Below are 8,626 nucleotides of genomic sequence, written 5' to 3'. Positions count from 1 at the left end.
GAGTCATCAAGGTCAGCAGACAGACCTGGAATTATGTATGCTTTTTGGAGGGTTTTTTGGGTCTTTTTCTTTGTTCTTTTGTTTTCTTTTCGTTTTGTCTCAGTTATTGTTGGTTTGCCTACCTGTATAAGATAGGCATGGGAAGCAAGGCCTAGGACAAAGCAACAGGACTGATTGTTCCAGAGGGCCTTGGGGAGAGGAGGAGGAGGGGGAAGGGAGCAGTGAACAAGCAATGCCACAGACAGGGGAACAACTAGGGAATTAAAATCCACAATGAGAAGGATGTAGAGATCCTGGTGGTGTTGAAGCAAAAGTGATCGAACTGAAAGGAATTACTAAGAGGCAGAATAAGGGGGAGCATGATTGTGCGACAAGAGGAAGGTAAAAGGAAACAGGAAAGATCGAGGAAGCAAAGCTATGGATAGAGGCATAAGTAAAGTTATGTACATAAGCAAATATATTAATTCATAAAAATAAAGGTATTGGCCTATATAAATATATTTATATGGCAGTACATTGAGGATGTGTACACACATTGGGCATCTGCTCAAGCCTTCCTCAATACAAGAACACTTTGTTCTAACAACCTGGCATTCTGTGATGTTCACCTCCCAGACACGATCCCTGAAGACAAAATGGGTGCATAAGCAAATGCAGTGAAGAAAGTGGATGGTGTCTGGCTATCAAAAGATACAGAAACTGGGGCTTAAAAGCTTGAAGTTAAACCAGCAGCCATCTAGCAGAGAGTCAACAAGCCCACATACAAGAAGCACAACAGCCTGTGTAACCATGAGGTGTCAACAGGATCAGGTAAAAAGCATCAGAAGAACCAAAGCAATATATATATTCTCAACTATATATATAGTATACATAGTTGAGAATGAGGGGGATCAGAGCAGAGACCTAAAACCCATCTGTAGGCAATAGGACATCCCCTCAAAGAAGGGTCACAAGAAAGGGATGTCAACTAGGGTGCAGTATAGCACTGATGAAACACAATATTCCTCTGGTTCTTTGAGTCTTCCTCATCCTCCACGATCATGACCCCAGTCCTACCTTTCAGTTTTGGATAGACATGAACACGTACAGTGGGACAGATAAGAGCTCGTGACATATGGAATCCAGGTCAGATAAACCCCTCAGTAACAAAAATGGAAGTAGCTATAACATGAGGGTGGGGAGAAGGTGGGGTTAAAAGTTTGAGAAAGGGAGAACCCATCGCAATGATCGATGCATAACACCCACCCTGAGGGGGACGAACAACAGAAACGCGGGTGAAGGGAGATAGCAGATGGTATAGGATATGAAAGAATTATAATTTATCAAATGGTTCATGAGGGTGTGAGTGTAGGGGAAGGAGGGAAAAAAAGAGGAGCTGATACCAAGGGCTCAAATATAAAGTAAATATTTAGAAAATGATGTTGGCAACATATGTACAAATATGCTTGATACATTTGATGCATGTATGGTTATAAAAGCTATATGAGCCCCCAATAAAATGGTCTTTTTTTTAACATTTTATTAGGGGCTCATACAACTGTTATCCCAATCCATACACACATCAATTGTGTAAAGCGCATTTGTACATCGTTTCTCAAAACATTTTCTCTCCACTTAAACCCCCGACATTAGGTCCTCATTTTTCCCCTCCCTCCCCGCTCCCCCTTCCTCATGAGCCCTTGATAGTTTATAAATGGGTATTTTGTCATATCTTTCCCTGTCCGACGTCTCCCTTCACCCACTTTTTGGTTGTCTGTCCCCCAGGGAGGATGTCACACACAGTTCCATGTAATCGGTTCCCTCTTTCCTACCCATTCTCCCTTTACCCTCCCTGTTTTGCCACTCACACCACTGGTCCTATAGGGCTCATCCATCCTGGATTCCCTGTAAAAAATGTTTTTGCAGTTAAGACACAACTTGAAGATAAAAAAGAAGTCTGAGGGTTGGAAAGAGAAGGAGGAGGAAAGCGGGTGATGTTATTTGCCCTTTTAAACTCAGATTTAATTGGGATGGACTTTATAATTTGAAAGGCCTTTAAAAAAACAATAGAATTTATTTACACTTGCAAAAACTTGGATGGCTTTTAATAGGTGAACTGATGTGTAAACTGTGGCATGTCCATACAGTGGAGTATTATTCCGATATAAAAATAAATGAGCCATCAAGCTACCAAAAAACATAAAAGAAACCAAAAAGTGTAAATTCTAAGTGAAATAAGCCACGTAGGAAAAGGCTACATACTGTATGATTCCAATAATATGACATTCTTGAAAGGGAATACAATAGAAACAGTGAAAACTCAATGGTTTCCAGTGTTTACAGCAGCTGCTGTGTTGTCATTTTGAGGCTTCCTCACCTTCCACTGTCATGACCCCAGTCCTCCACTCTCATGACACCAGCACCTTCTGGGCCTCATTGAGCTCCAGCTGAAGGAGAAGAGGGGTAAGTGACCAGTTGTTGATACCTTGGCTCATACAAAGGCAATTGCCCGAAAATCAATGGGTGGTAAAGCGACCAGGAAGTAGCAGGCCATGAAAGCAGTTCGCAAGAATGCACCCTCCTCTACTGGTTGTTCTTTTTTTTAGGTGCCATTAAGTTGGTTCCCATTGTGACCTTTTGTACGAAACACAGCCTGGTCCCGTGGCATCTTCACAATAGTTCCGATGCTTGAGCCCATGGTTACAGGCACTGTGTCAATGCATCTCATCACCGGCCTTTCTCTTTTTTGCTGCCCCTCTTGTTTACCAAACATGATATCCTACTCTCACGCCTGGTCTCTTTTGATAACATGCCCAAAGTATGTAAAACTAAGTTGCATCATCCTTGCCTCTAAGGAGCACTCAGGACGCACTTCTTCTAAGACCTATTTGTTTTTAAGTCCTCCGTGGTGCTTTCAATAGTCTTTGCCAGCTCAGGCATTGATTCTTCTTACCTATTGGCCCCACTGTGAGTCTTTAGGCCTTTTTTACCCTGAGGTGTAATCCATACTGGAGGCTGCACATTTGGCAAGCAAGGCTGTGGTATGTGCACATTGCAAGTTGTTAACAAGCCTTCCAACTCTGTTGCCACATTCTTCTTCATATAATCCAGATTTTTGGATGATTTGCTCAGCATATATATTGAATACAAACAGTGAGAGGATGTAACCTTGGTGCGCACCTTTCTTGATTTTAAGCCATACTGGATTCCTTTGTTCTGTTTGCACAACTGCCTCTGGACCCGTGTACAGGTTCTACATGAGTACAAAGCATTGCCATAGTCAATAAAACAGTGGAGAGGTGGCGACACTTCATCTTTACAGGCTTGGTATTATGGCACTTGGTGAAATTAGACGCTATCAGAAGTCCACGGAACCTCTGATTTGCTAACTTCCCTTCCTGCATCTGGTATGAGAAATTGCTCAGGACTTCAAAACAGGTCTGCACTTCCAACATGCAGTTCTTGGCAGTTTGCAGGAGGCAAATGAGGCTTATCTGGTTGGCTTTTTTGAAGACACCAACCTATATGCTCTACATGCCATATATGTAACAATTATGCCCCAATACACTCAACTAGCACTCTGCTTATGTGGAAACTGTGCATAAGAATCCACTGTGATGGGAAACATTTCATTCTTTAAAAAAAATTCCCTTCTTCCTGGTGTTGGTAGTTTGAACATTAGATTTCCCCCCCTCCCATTGGGGCCAAAAGATACCTACCTACATGGTTGTGAATGGAGAAATAGGGGGCAGAAATCAGTTATTGGCAGTTTTTCCATTTTCATGTGTATTTTAAATATAAATGTGGGGATATAAAGCATTAATGCAAGTCAAATTGTTCCAGTGAACATGCTTCAGCAGTTCAAATTTATATGAATTATAAATAAACCTGGTAATTTTTTCAAGACAATGCCAACATTTGGATTACTAAAAAAAGAGAGAGAGGAAGTTTCTTATTGACAGCAACTAACTGGTGTTTGTAGCATTTTTATCATATAATAGACTCCATCCATTCACTATACTTTTCTAACTAAATTGTCCTATAAGCAAGTACATGTTTTCAATGCTGTCTTCTGTGCTGTTCCTATAAGTTTGCCATTAAATTCTATTAAACTAAAAAAAGAAAAGAGAGGGAGGAGGAGAAACAAAGGATTAGAGGTTTCCAAGGCCACAAAGAGAGGGTGAAGGAATAAAGTGGATTATCGAATATTGTAACATTGTAAGGGTAGTGACACAATGCGTTTGGCAGAACCCAAAGACATATCTAACACACAGTGTGAACTTTAATGCAAACTATGGGCTTTAGTTAATAGCAATCTATCAATGTATCAATTATAATAGCTGTACTATGCAATCACAGTTATGAATAGGAGAAATCGTACATTGGAACAGGCATTATATGGGAATTCTACTTTCTGTGCAATGTTTCTATAATTCTCTAAAAAGTAACCTGCAAAAGCAGAATGAAATTAACATTTCAAAAAATAAAATACCATAATTTATTTTAAATAGCTCCAAGTTGAATGCATCATATAGAAGAACACACTCTTGAGAAAGTGGAAAAGTTATCAAATAGAGACAATGGACACAACAAAAATGACATGTCAAAGATAGCTATGAATGAAATAATCTGAAAATAAAGATATTTATGAAAATTAAACAAGAATAATTGGAATAGGAGTTAGAAGTTAATGTTGTAAATTAGTGGGGGAAATATGAGCTTAAGTATTCTCACAACTCCAAGAATTTTAAAAATAAATGGTTCTCTCCTCTGTTGTATGGGGGAATCCTAAGGTGTATATTTTACACTTGTGTGCATTTACTCATGAAATTAAGTTCTAGTTGTTCACTGTGGTAGCTGGTTATTAGAGAGCTGGCTACTGATGCACTGCTACTGTCTATCAATCCTTCCCAATGATCATTTTTATCAGTTACTATGGAGTTACCTCCAACTTAAAGACCCCATATGCATAAGACTATGTGTTATTTGGCTTTCGATGCTCGATCTCTCAGAATTTTTTTATGAGGTTTCTCAGTGGACTGAGCCTCTAGTATTTCAGTTAGAAGCTGAGTTTGTTAAACATTAAAACCACCAAGGGAATTCTCCAGTACCTCACAAATAAGCTACTTACACTCAAATTTTTGTATCAGGGTTTGCTTACAGGGAGACTGAAAACTAAGTTAATGATTTCGTTACTTGTTTCACTAATGAAACAAAACTGATCACACAAAACAAACAGAAAAAAGTTACAAATGCTCCTTCCATCACACCTACTATCCTATTTGCTGGATCTCTGTAGGATTTTATAGGTGATAACACCAATTGTCTGTCAACTTGTCATACCATGGTGGCTTGAGTGTCACTGTGTCACTGGTATTTCAAATGCCAGCAGGGTCACCCAAAGTGAATAGGTTTCAGCTGAGCTTCCAGACTAAGAAAAGACTATGAAGAAGACCACTTCAGAGGAAGTAGGTATTGAAAACCTTATACATAGCAGAGAAACATTGTCAGATCCTAAAGGCTTAATGAATGAACGCAGAACGTCACTGGAGATAGAGCCTTCGGTTGGAATGCCCTCTAAGTGTGACTGATGAGGAGCTGCTTTCTCAGAGTAGAGTCGACCATGGTAGTGCAATTGGAGCAAAACCTGTAGAAGTCGGCCCTTCGGGATCTTCACTTGCTGATTGGACACAACTCAACATGAGAAGAAACAGCTAAAAAATGCTACTGATAATCCGATCTTGAAACACATGAAGTATGAATCTAGGAAAATTTAAAGCTGTAAAAAATGGAATTGAACACATAAAAATCCATTTCCTAGATTTTAATTCGCTGAAATGGACTGGTATTGGCGATTTTGTGTCAGAAAATCATGTGCTTTACTATGCCGAGAATAACGCAATCAAGAGGAATGGTGTTGCATTCATTGTCAGAAAATATTATACAAAACCAATCTTGAAGTACAATGCGGTCAGTGATAGAATTATATCTATCCACTTTCAAGGAAATTCACTCAACGTAACTATTATTCAAATTTATGCACCACACACAAACGCTAATGATGAAGAAATTGAAGAATTCAGCCAGTGTCTTTAGTCGGAACTTGATCAAACATGCAATCAAAATGCATCAATAATTTTTGGCGACTGAAATGCAATAGTTGGAAACAAAGAGGAGGGAGCAGTGGTTGAAAATCATGACCTCAGTGAGATAGAAATGAAGCCTGAGATCCCAGGATATAATTTTCAAAATCAATGACTTGTTCATAGCAAACACCTCTTTTCAACAACACAAACAGCAACTATACATGGGGTCTTCTCCAGATGGAATACACAGAAATCAAATTGCCTATATCAAGGGAAGAGTTGATGGAGAAGCTCGATATCAGCAGCTTGGGTCCACAATCAGTCATCATGGAAGCAATACTCCAGTGATCGAGAGATGCTTTACCTTGTGGTAGTCTGCTGCACAAGACCTCTTTAAAATGTTGAAAAGCGGACAACAGAAAAGTGGGTGAAGGGAGACGTCGGACAGGGCAAGATATGAGAAAATAATAATTTGTAAATTATCAAGGGCTCATGAGGGAGGGGGGAACGGGGAGGGAGGGGAAAAACGAGGACCTAATGCCGGGGGCTTAAGAGGAGAGGAAATGTTTTGAGAATGATAAGGGCAATGAATGTACAAATACGTTCTACACAATTGATGTATGTATGGATTGTGATAAGAGTTGTATGACCCCCTAATAAAATGATTTTAAAAATGTTGAAAAGCAAGGATGTAACTTTGAGGATTAAGGTAAGCCTGCCCCATGAGACTATTTTCAATTGCCTTTGATTTACCCATTAAAATAAGCTCTTCTGTAGGATCGCACACTTCAGAAAATACTGTTCTCAGTTACTTGCACCCAAATTCTCATTACACTTTTGAATTTTTTCCGATTTATGCCCCTAAACTGTTTTTCTGTAAATTTATTTATATCTCCAAAAGGCATCTAAAAGTCTGTTTTTTCAAAAGAATCTTACTATTGGCTAAATTGTTTGTTGAAGAAGATATGTTGTGTTTGTTCTAAGTTTTAATAGAATTTGAATAATACAGACAGATTTTTAAAGAATAAAATATTTGTGTCATTAAATTTTCCATGAAACTCATCTGTTCTGAGAAAAATATGCCTGATATCAGAAATAAAAACATATTATAATTTAAAGTTTCAAATCATAACACATTATTGTGAAAAGACTATGTTTAAACCTCATTTAGTCACTTTGGCCTTAAAATGATCATACGATTACATTTGAACATAGCTACATCTTCCATAATCAACTTTACAATACTCTCTGTCTGATAGCAAGACTTTTCACATCCCTTACCTATGGTCAGAGGGATTTTCTGGAGGGTTAGTCTATGTGGGGACCCTGCATATGCATTCTGGGATTCCATTGTTGTCCATAAACTTCTGCAAATCAGGTGTTTACAATTTGGCGCTGATACCATTCCCTCCATCAGACTTGAATTTTATTATTTATAGTTCTTGGATCACACAGGCTGGTGAACTTCTTGCATGTGGAATTAGTTGAGACTTCACTTACACGGCTGCTTTTTTTTTTTTTAAGACAAATCTTTAAGACCCCAGATACTATTCCCTCTAATAGCAGAGAACCATCTAGTTTCTTCACCTTAGTTTAGTATATCACCCACATCTTCAGGAATTTGTTCATGAAGGCGAGCATCAGACAGAACCATGCCATATGAAGAAATTGTTCTTAGATTTGGGCTAGAATGAAATGCAAGCCCCCGGTCCATATCTATGATGTAATTATGGTTCATTTTAGAGAGGCACCATTGTTATTTTATGTTGGAGGACATCAATAATCCTCCTGTGGCATCATTTCCATTCCCATCTAGTCAATGCTGACTCACAGGAACCACATAGGACAGGGTCGAGCTGCCTCTATGAGTTTCTGAGACTGTAAATCTTTACAGGAGTAGAAAGCCTGATCTTTCTTCCAAGCATCTCTGGCCTGTAGTTTGGAGCTGCTGACTGCAGTTAGCCAGTCAATGAGTAACCACTACATATTCATAGTGTCGTTAGGTTCCCCAACTCATTTTAAAGTTGTTTTAGTTAGAAGAAATAATAAGTGAAGGGAAAATACATGTGGATTAAGCCTCTGGTGAAAACTTCTGACCATACACCAGGGATGTGAACAGCCTTGCTATAAGGCAGAATGCTGTTCAGTTAAAAGTTAACACTTTATCTTTTGATCTCATTTTAATACTTTCTGCTTTCTGTTAGATTGAGGATTTTATCTGTTTTATTTTCTTATTGTTGTTAGTTTTTTTAAATGGTGTTCTGACAGAAAAGTGGGTGAAGGGAGACATTGGACAGTGTAAGACATGACAAAATAATAATAATTTATAAATTATCAAGGGTTCATGAGAGTAGGGGGGCAGGCGGGAGAGGAAACTTGAAGAGCTGATACCAAGGGCTCAAGTAGAAAGCAAATGTTTCGAGAATGATGAGGGAAACTAATGCACAAATGTGCTAGACACAATGGATATATATATGGATTGTGATAAGAGTTGTACAAGCCCCAAAGAAAATTATTTTTTTAAGTATATTAAAAATGGCGTTCTGTATTTAATTCCAGGG

General features: G+C 38.7%; 1 pseudogene; it reads left to right on the top strand.

Moving 5' to 3' along the window:
- Positions 1 to 359: 359 nt before the first annotated feature.
- LOC105979304 lies at positions 360 to 3,584 on the top strand (annotated as a pseudogene).
- The last annotated feature ends 5,042 nt before the right edge of the window (positions 3,585 to 8,626 follow it).

This window comes from Echinops telfairi, unplaced genomic scaffold, assembly GCF_000313985.2.
Source record: "Echinops telfairi isolate 266 unplaced genomic scaffold, ASM31398v2 ScPeMD7_7427;HRSCAF=8465, whole genome shotgun sequence".
In the NCBI taxonomy this organism is placed as follows: Eukaryota; Metazoa; Chordata; class Mammalia; order Afrosoricida; family Tenrecidae; genus Echinops; species Echinops telfairi.
This window is presented reverse-complemented; position numbering and strand designations above follow the sequence as displayed.